Source organism: Alligator sinensis, unplaced genomic scaffold, assembly GCF_000455745.1.
Source record: "Alligator sinensis unplaced genomic scaffold, ASM45574v1 scaffold975_1, whole genome shotgun sequence".
Lineage (NCBI taxonomy): Eukaryota > Metazoa > Chordata > Crocodylia > Alligatoridae > Alligator > Alligator sinensis.
In genome coordinates this window covers 2,071,407-2,084,566 of record NW_005842068.1, presented here as the reverse complement: position 1 = coordinate 2,084,566, position 13,160 = coordinate 2,071,407, and the positions used below count along the sequence as shown (strand labels likewise).

Sequence of the window (13,160 nt, the reverse complement as noted above, 5' to 3'; positions counted from 1 at the left end):
GGGGCAGCTCCAGCAGTCAGCCAGAGCCTGGCACCACTCACTCCCAGCTGCCCCAGCTCCCAGACAGTGCATGATGGGCAGAGGATGGAGCTGGGCAGGGCAGCCATGGGGGCTTCTCCCACGGCTCCCCCCACCAGGGCAGAGGCAGGCACAGCTGGAGGAGCTGCAGGAGAACCTCCAGCCACCCGGATGTGCCTGCCTCTCCCTGACTGATCCAAATCTTCAAAACAGCGTCAAAATGCCGAAACAGATTTGGCCAAATCAAAATGGAACAGTGATCCGAAACACCAAAATGAATCACTGTCCTCTGAAATGGCTGAATCCAAAACCAAAATGAAATATAGCTGTTTCACAGAGCCCTATTAGATACTTAGCTCCCTCATTTTCAATGCAGAGATTTGTCATATAAATAATGGGATTTGCAAACTAGCTGAGCACTTTCTCTCCCCTTTACAACAGTTTAACATCTCTATCTTGGTAGAAGCAATTGCCAATTTGGAAAAATTATTAGGGAAGCATTTAATATGTTTTTATAGCTTCAATTTGGAAGCTGTAAATAAAGAAGATAAACCAGCATCATGTGACCAGCTAGATTTTTCTGGACTGCCACAGTTTTCTGTGGCTAACTGATCATACAGTAACTACACTTTGAGGATCTCAGTGCTATGCAGTTCATTACAAGACTGTACACTTATCTATGCACTGTAGACACCTATGCACATGCATTTAGGCTGTAATTACAGCATGTTAGAAAGACATGATTAAGTAAGTCTGCTGGAGCATGGTAATTACTGCTCTCCAGCAGACTCCAGAATCATGTATTTCAGCGTCCTTGCACTGAAAAATGGTGGTGGGGTCGCTTTAAGTAAAGCTTGTTTGATGAGCTTTAGTTGAAGTGCTCCTGCCACCATTTTTCAGCATGACAACACTGATACACATGTGATGCTCCAGGCACTTTAATTAGAGCAGCTCTTGGAGCCACTCTAATTAAAGCATCCCTCCCCTCCACTGTCTCCCAGAGCATGTGTATAAATGCCCACAGTAAATAGCATGTTCCAGATCCCTTATTCCACACTCTACATTTCTGTACCTTTAAGGAAGGTGTGTCAAAATCTGCCCTTTTTCCTTTGTGTTACTACTTCACAGCTGTCTCTTTGTGCTGCAATAACAATTAGCAAGAAACATCTCTTGCCCTTTAATGATTATCGATGGGTAGAATGCCAGGTCTCTGCAGTGTTATAAGGATGTGACTAACAGTTCACTAAAAGAGCAGGCACTCAGGCCTAGCAGGATAGAAAGAAGAATGAACACCTACCATCTGTGAAGATAAATTGGATTTCTGAAAATAGTACAGCACTTGAATTTAGAGCCTTGTCTAATGTGAATTTGTATTCCTGGAAAAACCAACCCAATATTACATTCGCCAGCCATTCAATTGCTTTAGCTGAACTTTTGCACGTCTCATCAGTCTAGGTCTATTAGAGGAAATCTTTTGTGCAGACTGAAATTCTCATTTATATTTAGAGACAGGCTGATAAACATCACCAGACAGTTTTGTACTGTTTGCACAGATGGTGGGATTAAAGCAAGTGGGGGTGGGAAGCTTCCACGCGGCGGCCACCACTGCCACACATCACCCAGTGATGTTGCCGCCCCATGTGCAGCCGCCACCACCCTGCTCTGCATGCAGCTGCTGCCTCCCTCCTCCCTCCTGCTCCATAGGGGTTTACAAAAAGGTTGAAAACCCCTGCCTTAGATCACTGGAATTTTTAGGTAACTGGCACCCCCCTTTTCCCACTCATGCCGGATAACAGAGCTTTTACTTTACTAAGATGGTTCCCCTTCTTTTCCTTTCCTCATTAAGCTATTGTATTATGCTCAGAAGCAGAATATGGGAAGGCAGGCTAGAAGACTGGGGTACCACTGAGGGCAATATTTCCCACAGGATCCTTGTTGTTAGTGGTGATACATAAAGAACCCAAGATCACAGGTTGAATGTTTTAGGGCTGGAAGATGAAACCCTCCCCCAACAATTTCTGGTAAATCTGAGCTCTGGAAATAAGACAACCAGCGGAAACCCACCCAAGGCCTGTTCTGTTAAAGCAGGAGTGCCCAGCCAGAGTCAGCAAAATAAAAAGAGAAATTACAGTTTTCCCAGGGAATACAGTATATTTTCCAGGTTAATAAACTGGGTTCAATCAAATTAGGACTATCTGTCCTTAGAATACAATCTCTGCCTGTTTGCAACAGTTGCTATATTTTTGCCCCTTCATTTATAACAGGCACTCATGTAAGTATCCCAAAACCACTTGTCTTTTACCTATTTTTAGTGCTTTTATTTTGGCTTGTTTTTAGATTATCAGAATTTGCCTCCCGTTTCTTTGTCAGCAGAAATTTGATATTGCATAATAAAAAAGTAATTGACATTGCAGGAGGAATAAATGAGGAGCTATTTAGGAGAGTATACATTGTCCTCAGAGTGTACGCTGTATTCATGAAGACCCTAGAAAGATGGGCCTGTGCATGCTTTGCTCATAATGGTACTTAATGAGTCATTAATTCAAATATAACCTTTTATAGGTCCATGATTCAATAGTTTATGTTCTGATAAGGTAGGCATATTTAATAGGTAGAGACAAATAAATCTAGGGACAGAAATTACACATCAGTCAGTATAAGTGATTGGAAACCAGTCTAAACCTGTAATAGAACAGAAGTTCAGTGAGCACAGACTGGTTTCAAAATGGCTGAACCTGGTTTAAGATAGACCAGGATGGATGTAGTATCAGATTTAATCAGTTTAGATTAGACCAGTGTATTGAACTTCTGTCCCAGATTTCCTCCTGACTCTAGTCCACCTGGTATCTCCAGATGCTGGGAGGCCCCCCACTAATCTCTCTTTGCAGGGTGGGCAGGCTAGCCTCTGCCAGTGCTCCTCCATTCCTATTGAGTTGGCCCAGCCCTGGTCCCTGGCTGTCACAGAGCTGAGGCAGCAAAGCCTCTGCTCCCCAGCCTATATCCTGCCTGCATCTGTCAGCCCTGTGGGGCAATGGGATGGGGAGAGGTGGAGGTACAGAGCCCTCCTGTCCTAGCCCCAGTCCCTGAGCTGGGGCACCTTAGGAAGTTTTATCACCCTGCTCTGGGCTCCCCCCAAGCTGTGGTCTGCCCAGCTATGGGGAGCACCATGCTGAGGGTGATGTCCCTCACTCTCAGTGGGGTAGGTGGAAGAGTCCCTTGAACCAGTGCTGGCCCCTGGAGCTATGCATCTGCCCATGTGAGGGGAGCCCCATGTCTTGTGGGGGGTGTCCCAGCCACCTGCGGAGGGTTTGGGATTGAGAGTGTGGTCGGGGTTAGAAAGGTAAGAAAGATGTATTGACTTAACAAAAACACAACTACGCGTAATAACAAAGCAAACAACAACAGACAAAAGCAATTAGTGCTGGCAACTTATCGGCAGTCCCCTCTGATGACTGATACACAGCAAGCTTCTTTTCCTCAAAGTTCAGCGAAGTCAGGCGTTCCCGAAAGACACTGTCCAAAGGGGTAACAGAAAGGACCCTGGGATGCAGTTCTTGGGCTCTTTGAGGTCCACGGGCCCACTGATCCAGGCAACAGCTAACTAATTCTTTTACAGAGCTGTCTCTTCCTTCTGAATGTTTTCCAGATATTCCAGCCAATTTAAAGCTTCTGAATGATACTGATAACGCACGATCACTCAGATTCCTTTTACTTCAACTGTCCTTAGACTGACCAGTTAGCAGTACAAGCCTTGCATTTCTTTGATAAGGTAATTTTAACTATGCCACAAGGCCTTATTACTTCAAGGCTTTGCTAAATTTACTAGGCCTTACTTTATACAAGGCCTCACTACATCTTAATTAGGTTCCATTGTTTTGTGGTAAGGACAGCCACCTGGGAGGTAGGAGAACTGGGGTCTAGCCCCTGCACTGATGGATATTACTTATGCCAAGTGGAAAAATCTTCATAAAGAAAGATTGAGAAGCCCTTCCCCAAATACTTTATGATCTGGTGAATAGGGCAGATTCAGTTTGACACAAACATTTTTTTAAAAATGTTTTTCATTCAGCAACAAAACAAGCAATCAGTGACCCTTTTCAAGTATTTGCATATACCCACTGTGTCTCTTCAGTGCATGTTTCAGTGAATAGAACTTCACTGCTGTTTGAATAACCTCCCTCTCCCATTCCATACCCTTATCTGTCTATGAGCTATTTCTTCAACCTATTCATTCTACAAGTACAGTAAACTAACAGAGTAATAAACATGGGGGGAAGAGGAGGAAGGGGCAGATGGAGGGGTGGGTATAGGGAAAGGGTCATCATACCACTTCAGCAGAACTCTTAACATACTGCTTTTGTGGCACTGAATTTTAAGTTTAATCACTAGGCTAACTCTGCCATGTATATACCAAGAGCATGAAACTGTTTGTTCTGCAAAATAACAGAATAAGACAGAGGCAGAGTTGGATTTTGAAGCTGGGACCGTGCCTCCTATTTTCCCATAGAACAACATTGCTTCTCACAGGGTGTGTCTACACATGAGCTTTAATGCACAGTAGCCTATTTTACTGTGCATTAGTGACACGTAAAAAAATATGCAATTACATTAATGCACAGTAAAATAGGCTACTGCACAGTAAGCATCACTTAAAAACTGTGCACATTCATTACTGCAGCCTAATACACATTTCTTTATTACCTCACATTAGAGGTAGTAAATTTAATGCATATTAGAAAAAGTGCCTTAATGCACATGTAGACATGCCCACAGAGAAGCAAACATTGTAAAATAAGTTGGTAAAAATCTGTGGAAGGCATCTGTGATTATTGGGAGGGCTGGGAGAAAGCAATAATGTTACATTTTGGGTTTGTCTCTGCCCTTGGAGAGAAAGGAATTGTTTGTTGCCTTTGGAAGACCACATGAGACTTTGTTTTTATACTTCTGTTTAAATACCTCCTAAGGAATAAATTCTACAGTACTGTGTAGGACCTCTGAGAACTGTGTCTCTGGAGTTAGGAACAATGTTGTGAAGAAAGCTAGCTGGAAGAGTTGAATCTCTAATGTACCAAAGTGCTGGGAAGTGGAGTGTGAGCAGTTCCTTGACTTTAATCAAAAGATGTCAAGGATTTTCAGAGGTGAAAAAGCAGCTGTTTTCCATGGTGATTATTTTCTTCATTATGTTCCTCTTCTGAGGATGTGCTGCTCTGGTCTAACAAATATTTTCCGTGCTCCAGAGGAGTGTGGTTAAGACTTCTGTATCTAATCTTTATGAATTTGAGATAATGCTATCACATCATTGTATGATGATCTTTTTAAATAATCCATTGGACTCTCTTTGTTTTACCATTTCTGGTTGTGGTTTCCTCTCCTTCAGTCCAAGGTGGCCAGTCTTCTTATCTAATGCCTATCTCTCTGTTTCTCTAAATATTAAGCATGTGTGCTATAACTTAGGTATATTTGTGGTTAGTAGCCTGTTTCCAAATTAGGTGCATGAATACAGTAAGATTCTGACACATGTGGGAAATGTATTTCCCTCCTTTTACAGTTTATTGAATAATCCCATGGGGCAGGCTGATTTGGATGTGGTTAGAAATACATTCTGGATTTACCCTACAGGAAGACTCAAACAAGTATAGAAGTCAAGGAACTAATTTATGTTTCCATGTTCCTCAGATAACTGTTTTTACATATGGCATGGGGATTAATTCCATAACACCATGACGTTTGAGTTTCCCATTTGTTGGGAAATTCAAACTTAATCCCCTTAAAATAGTTTTGATGTTTAAAACAATTCTTTCCTTATTCTTTCATGTGAATTAATAAAAAAAACAGTGATGTATGTCAGTTAAGATCAGTTTATTCACAAGCCTGTGAGAGCAAGAAAATAAGTATCTTAATGAGACAGCCTGTATTGGTTAACACACTCAAAGCTGCAGTAGGAAACTCCAGAACTGAAAGAAGGATCACCAAGTTGTTGCAGTTTAAGCTAAAAGTCTAGTGTGTGGTAACAGATCTATATGCCCTATGGACTGATCACAGAGGGGGACCAGAATAGGGAGCAGCACACACACTCTGCTAGACCTGGTCAGAGTACAGGTTTGCCATGTTGCAAACTATTTTGAGACAAAAAAACAAAGTTACCGCAGATTGGGGTGAAAAGTCAAAACTTCAAAATGCTTTGTGAAATGTCTGCTTCAAATTTAACCCTTTTCATTTTGATTTTAATAAAAATATAACTTTTGAAATGAAAACTTGATCTTTTTTGCAAACATTAAAACAAGGTTTAAAATATTTTTATATTAAATTGAACTTTTGGGGTATAATTGAAATGATATTTCCTGAAGGAAAACTGTTTTGATGAGAAACTTCTAATTACCTCTGGCATCTGCTCTGTGGCTGGATTAGAATGATTACTGCATACAAAAGTAGGGTAGGGACAGAAGTTACACATAAAGTGATTTAAGTGATCAGAAACTTGTTTAAACCTGTAACAGAACAGAAGCTCAGTGCACATAAACCAGTTTCAAAATGGTTGAAACTAATTTAAGATAAACCTGGTTGAAAGTAGTATCAGACTTAACTGATTTGGGTCAAACCAGTGTATGCAACTTATGTCCCAGACCCCTTCCTGGTTCAAGTTAAATCAAAGTCCTCCAGCATCCCATCATTTTGCATCCCTGGGGTGGGGTGGGGTGGGCTGTGCTGTCTGCTCCAGAGATCAAGGCTGGCCCTGCCCTCTGCTCCTGACCTGGAGCAGTGAGGGTTGGCTGACAAGTGGGAGGAGCCCAGTCTGTGGGGGGAGGGGCTGCCTCCCACTCAGGCAAACCCTTAGAGTCTGGGGCCAGGGAGAGGGGTTAAACACCCCTTCCTCTTCTCAAACTTACTGCTGGCTGCAACTGTGGTCTAAAAATCCCAGAGGCACCTGGAATCAGGAAGAGGAAGTGATGAGCAACCCTTCAGAGTCCTGCTGCTATAATTCTGGCCTGCAAATCCCAGGGACCTCAGGGGCAGCAGGAAGAGGAAGTGAACATACAGCTAGGGAGCTGTGCTCTAGCACCCCCCACCTCTGCCCCAGCTTCTGCAGGCACATGGCTGCATTTCCTGAATCAAAGGTAAATGTCTGTTCACTTGTTTCAATTTAATCCATGCAGTTTAGACTAGACTGCAAAGACTGAATCAATTCAGTCTCAGATTTTTTGACTGTACGTAGCCTTAGAAGACTGTCTGTAATAGGCCTGCCAGTCTTTTGGCACTCCCTTTAATAAACTCTCTAATACCACTGTACTGCAAGATTTACTCCAGTCTTTTGGGGAAAGAATGCCATATGCGCAAGCACAACTACTCAGAAGTGTGCCAGTCTGTTGGTAAATGCTTTCATGTTTGGAGAAGAGCAACAAATAACCTAAATGATCTCCAATGGCATATCACAGTGCCTAAGTATAGGCTACAGTGAATAATGCCTTTCAAAGGGGGTTCCTCTTATAGGTTAACAAAGTAAATCCCAAAAATGTGGAGAAACCCCAATATTTCATATAACAGAGATTTCTACCTCTCAAACAAAGAGGGGTGAAATTTGGGTTTACATGTTTTTAACTACGAATAAAAAATGCTTACCTTTTGCCTAGGTTGGTAATGTAACCTGTAGTTTCTTAATTTTATTTAATTTTTCACTGGGCAAATCTATCAATGGAGTATGCAAATAATGCTGATCATTTTTAATGTCAGCAAAGTTATGATCTTTAGTAGAGATCATGAAAGAATCTGAATAAATCTAGAAGAAGCCCATGAAAAATATTCAGATCAGAATATGCTAGTTGAGGCCCTTTTTATTTTTTTCAGGTGTGGTGGTACGTGAACTCCCCCTTCCAAATTCCCTTAAATCTGTTTATATTTCTGTACTTTGCCTACCATTTTCTTGGTAAAAGTAGAGTACTTCTGCTTTACTCAGCTTGATTTTACCTTTTTAAGGAAATCCTATTTTTTCCTCACTCAATTTGAAGAAATTGAAGAGGCATGTTTTCCTCTCCCTGGTGGCTCTCAGCTTGGATTCCTGGTCTTTGATACCCACAGATGAAAGAAAATACCACCCAAATTTCCCTTTTCATCTTGACTACTTATTGGGGCAAGGGAGATTTTCCTGATACACTTAGCAGATGGCCTTTTTATGGTGCAGCCTCAAGCAAGTTGATGTATTTTTCCCCCTGAATTGCTCTGGTACTTTGGGTAATTCACTTTTCTAGTCTTCTCTTTCACCTCTCTACTATTTAAAAAAGAACAGTTAATATTAACTATCTTAAATGTTTGTGAGGTGCTTTGGAATTCTTGGGTGGAAAATGGTATGATGTGTAAAGTGCACTCTTTGGAAAAGGTTAGCTTCAAGTTTTCACCCATTTTTTTCCACTATGGAAAAATAATACAATAGTTTTTCCAGTGCAAAAATCTTAAAGGTCAGAAGGTTTTTGAAATCTCTGGGTTTATCTTGTGAATCATATTTGAACACCTAACAGTGCTAACATTGTGTGGCATCCCATGGCACTCTCAAAAGGATCTCAAGGTACCCCAGGGTGCCATAGAACCTTGGTTGAATCACTACTTTAGGGCAATAGGAGCTTCCATTTTACTTTGTACATTACAAGAGGGCTTCTACTTTGATAAGTTTCATACATCATTCAGGCACTGAATAACATATAATAAATTCCATGGATTTTGAGTCAATCCTTGTCAAGTATAGATGTTTTGGAACTGAACAAAAGTGCAATAGATTTATTATTTAACCTTACAGAGAATGGACTATATCCAGACTTGGTGCAAGCACATTCTGCTTCAGGAAACAAGTAAGAGTTGCAGCTGTTTATGCGGGGTCTCCATTTGGCCTATTGTCTTTGCCTTGTACTCCAGTCTTTCTAATCACATTCATCCAAATATCTTTGATTGACATTTCTCTGCCAACAGTTCATTTCTATGCCATTTTCATATGCCAACAGTTTTGATTGATAGAGGTCTTTAATTTGTTTCTGGCACTCCCAGATCCTTGGACCCAAAGTATGTTTTCCAACTGGCTGATTTTTCTTATGAATATAGCTTCTCTATAACAGTTGTGATGTCAGACTAACGAGGTTCAGGCTTTTTGGGTTCATCCCCACATAGAAGGAGAAAGCTGAAGAATGACAACAGTTGCTTGGAATGATATGAGTTTGGGAAAACATCAGGGGTACGAAAGTCTAGTAGTTTAGGAGCAGCAAGTAGAAACTGTGATCTCTAATGCTGGTTTTGTCATAGACAAACACGTGCACTTACAGCACATTAAATTTACTGTGCAGTAAGTTACTGCACAGTAAATGGAAATAGGCTGGCATCTACACGCACAGTCGTTAAAGCACATTAATGTTGTGTGTGGTCTGACTTGGGACTAAAGTGAGTCCCAAGTCAGTGCACACGCACAGTGTTACTGTGCAGTAAGGCGTCTCCATGTGCATTACTGTGCAGTAATTAACTGGGCATAAATTTGATATGATGCAGGTATCAAAATTACGCCCAAGTCAGTGTAAGTCACCACTGTAATTACTGCGCAATATAGGCGTGCACGTATAGACTGTACTGGGCACATGTAGAGATGCCCTGTTGCTCTTTTGCATAAAATGTTTTCCCTCCCTCCTGAAAGCTAGTTATATTTAAAGACAATTAAAGTCTCTCCAGAATTGATATTATGTTACTGTCTAGAAGCTAACCAGGTCAGGGCCTCCCTGCAGTAGATGCTCTGTCCAAAAAAATGACAGCCCCTTCTTCCGAGAACTTACAATCTCAGTGCTAAGCATTATTAGAATCTAAATTTTGTAAACCTACCTATGTTTCCAGCATGGTATAAATTTGACACAGGAAAGAAAAATGTTTAATGGAGTCTTTACATAGATACAGATAGGGGGGAAAAAGCAGTCATATATATATATATATACCAGAGAATGGAATAGTTCATAACTATCTTAATCCTTTCAGGAAGAGTATTTAAAAAAAGGGTGATAAGGTGTTCTTTCCAAGTATGTGATAGCCATTATTCACTCAGATTCACAAGGACAAACCTCCAGCCTCCAAAATGTGTCTAAATTAGTTGAATGAAGGATGAGCACAATGTGTGGGGTTTTCTGTGTTGCGTGACAGTTTTGGAAGAAAATTCTGAAGTGGAAAAAGTACCTTTGGCCCTGACTTAACACAACACATAATTACAAGCTTAAATCCCATTAAGCTTACCCCACTGACTTTAAAGTGAAGCATGCTTTGCTGGGGCCTGAAAAGGCTGCTGGTGTGAGGCTATGGCATTACTAAAAGTGATAAAATCAGAATTAATACTACAATGTAGAATTTCAGTGCTTTTCTAGCCATCACTCCCTGGATTTTGTCAATGTTTAAATTCAACTTAAACAGGCATTGTGCAGTTCCATAGATATATTTTCTGTATAATCTACAAAAGAGCATGGAAAGGACTCTCTTCCTGTGGATTGAAGGTCAAGTATCATCTCAAATTTGTCAAAGAAGGTTTTCCTTATGTCCAGTCTAAAATGGTCTTCCAGCAGTTTGTGGCACCTACTTTGGATAACTTTAAGAAATGCTTGGATGCTTATCTTGCTGGGGTGATCTGACCCCAGGTGACTTCCTGTCTCTTGGGCAGGGGGCTGGACCTGATGATCTTGCGAGGTCCCTTCCAGCCCTAATGTCTATGAAATCTATGAGAATGTTAATGATTGTTTTCCAATTAAAAGTTGCCCATCTTTTCAGCTGTTTTTGGGGAGAACAAATATGCAAATTGTTACAGAGCTTGAATAAGAAATAGAACAAGTAGCCCTGAACTTAAAGAGAAAACACTACCATGTATGGCTGAATTAAATCATTCATTGAATTAATTAAACCACTTTTTCTTCCTTTGTGAGTAAATTATGCTTTTTCTTATATGTTTTGGTAGGATGAAAGGGTTCTAATAGCTCTCTGTACATGAATTATGAATTATTTGCAAATTGGGCTATGCTGGTTATTTTTCCATTGGAAGAGCCAGATGTCTGGTGTTTCCATTCCTCAAATGAATTTGGTGTCACTTCTAAAACAAGGCTTCTGGAGTTGAATATTTGACAGCACAAGATTAAAAATTGTCTTCTGCAATTATCTGCTAGTGAGTGAGTTCCCTGGGATCTGTCTTTCTGTTACTTAGATATAATAGCTAGTGCAGTGAGGGCCTAATCTTGGGCTGAGTCCTTTCCATGCTACTAAATTCAAAACCAATAGGAGGAATAATTTTAACATACACTTTTCTGTTTCTACCAACATCCCTGCCATTAGACCTGTACAGCAGAGTAAATAATAATCAGCAGAATAAATAAATAATTATTAATACTTTTCTCACCATGGACCCCACATCTAAACCTCCTGGCTTTGCTTTACCAAGGATGAGCTAGACAATGTTGAACCGGGTTCATACTAGACAAGGTAGATGTAAGTACTAGGGCTGTGCCAAATTTCTCTGAGTGTTTCATTTTGAAGCTGTTTTGAGCTCAAAACAGCAAAATTGAAACGAAACAAAAAGCTTTGAAATGAAATGAGGGCACTTGAAACATTTTGAAAGTTTAAAAATGTTTTGAGTTTCAAAGCAGCCTGGTGGCAGGAGGCAGGGGAGAGCCAGGGCTGCACTCCGATCAGCTCCACCAGCCCTACAGAGCTCAGCCTAGCAGTGGGAGGTGGGCAGAGCCAGGGTTGTGCTCCGCCTCCTGCCACTGGGCTGAGCTCCATGGGACTGCGGAGCTGCTTGGAGCATAACCTGACAGCAGGAGGCAGGGAGAGCCAGAGTTGCACTCTGATCGGCTCCTCCAGCCCTGGCGGGAGGCGGGCAGAGCCAGGGCTATGCTCCACCTACCATTGCTGGGCTGAGCTCCATGGGGCTGCGGAGCCAATCGGAGCTCTGGCTTTCCCCTGCCTCCTACCCCTGAGCTGATGATGGGAGGTTGCCGCTGCTGCCTGGGGCCAGTGGCAGCACCAGTCTTCCCCAGCGCTGGGTGCAGGCTGTGCCCAGCACTGGTCCCAGGCAGCAGCAGCAGCATCCTCCTATCATGCGGCACAGATCTGGGGGCCTGTACCCCCAGGAGGAGTCTGGCACATCCCCACAGTCCTCCCTGGGGTTCAGGCCCCTGGATCCACATGCTGGATGATAGGAGGCTACCGGCAAGTGTCATGAGTTTTGCTTTTTGCAGTTTGAGGTGCAGTTTCTGAGAGAACTCTGCACCTATCTCCTTGAAACATGGCAGTCTTCATGCCCTCAAAAGGGGCTACCATCCCCGCATTTTCATCCAAATCAGGCAGGAAATGACAAAGTTTTAGGCATTTTCATGATTTCCCATTATAGCCTATGGGCAAAACATTGAAATGCGTTGAAACAATGAAACACTTTTGATGAAATGAAATGGAACAGTGCTTTGAAACTAAACAAAATGATTAAATGAAACACTGTCCCTTTGAAATGGTGAAATGGACGTCAAAATGAAATGACGGTGTTTCGCACAGACCTAGTAACTACCTACCATGTAAATGGAATTTTATTAAAAACCCCAAGTGTGAGAGTGGCAAAATCCAAATTATAGCACACATCATGCAGGAATATCCTATTTATCATTTTAGTGGTTGCATTGAGGACCTTGCACCAGGCTATTGATGATGCCTTGCAATGGATATTAAATCTAAAATTGTTACTCTAGCCGTATCCCCCGGTGCTATTGTTTACAAGTTGTTTATAGCTCGTTCTGTCATTTGGTTACTGCATTCAATATGAATAAATACATTCATAAAGCAGAATAATCCTGGTAAGAAAATGTAGTGGAGGATAAGCACAGAAACCATTCAGGTTTTTATTTATTTGCAGATTTTTGGTATTGTGAGGCAAGACAGGAGGACATGGAAGGGAAGCACCGGCTCTGAGTACTACAAGGTTTTCTTTTTATTCTCCAGAGTCCTAAAAAGACAGTTGATGAAAAGAGAACTGGTGCATTCATTTGACCTCTAGTCATGTGGAAGGATTTCATAGTTTCATAGTTTCTAGGGTCGGAAGGGACCTGGGTAGACCATCTAGTCCGACCCCCTGCCATGGCAGGAAAGAGTACTGGGGG

The 13,160-nt window shown here is 41.7% G+C and overlaps 1 long non-coding RNA gene across 1 annotated transcript in view; it reads left to right on the top strand.

The window, feature by feature from the left end:
* Positions 1-7,119: 7,119 nt before the first annotated feature.
* Positions 7,120-13,160, top strand: part of LOC102377263 — a 10,048-nt gene continuing 4,007 nt past the window's right edge. Inside the window, exons 1-3 of the long non-coding RNA XR_323807.1 lie at positions 7,120-7,133; positions 8,804-8,855; positions 12,917-12,982. This is a non-coding gene — a long non-coding RNA (uncharacterized LOC102377263). The remainder of the gene's footprint in view (positions 7,134-8,803; positions 8,856-12,916; positions 12,983-13,160) is intronic.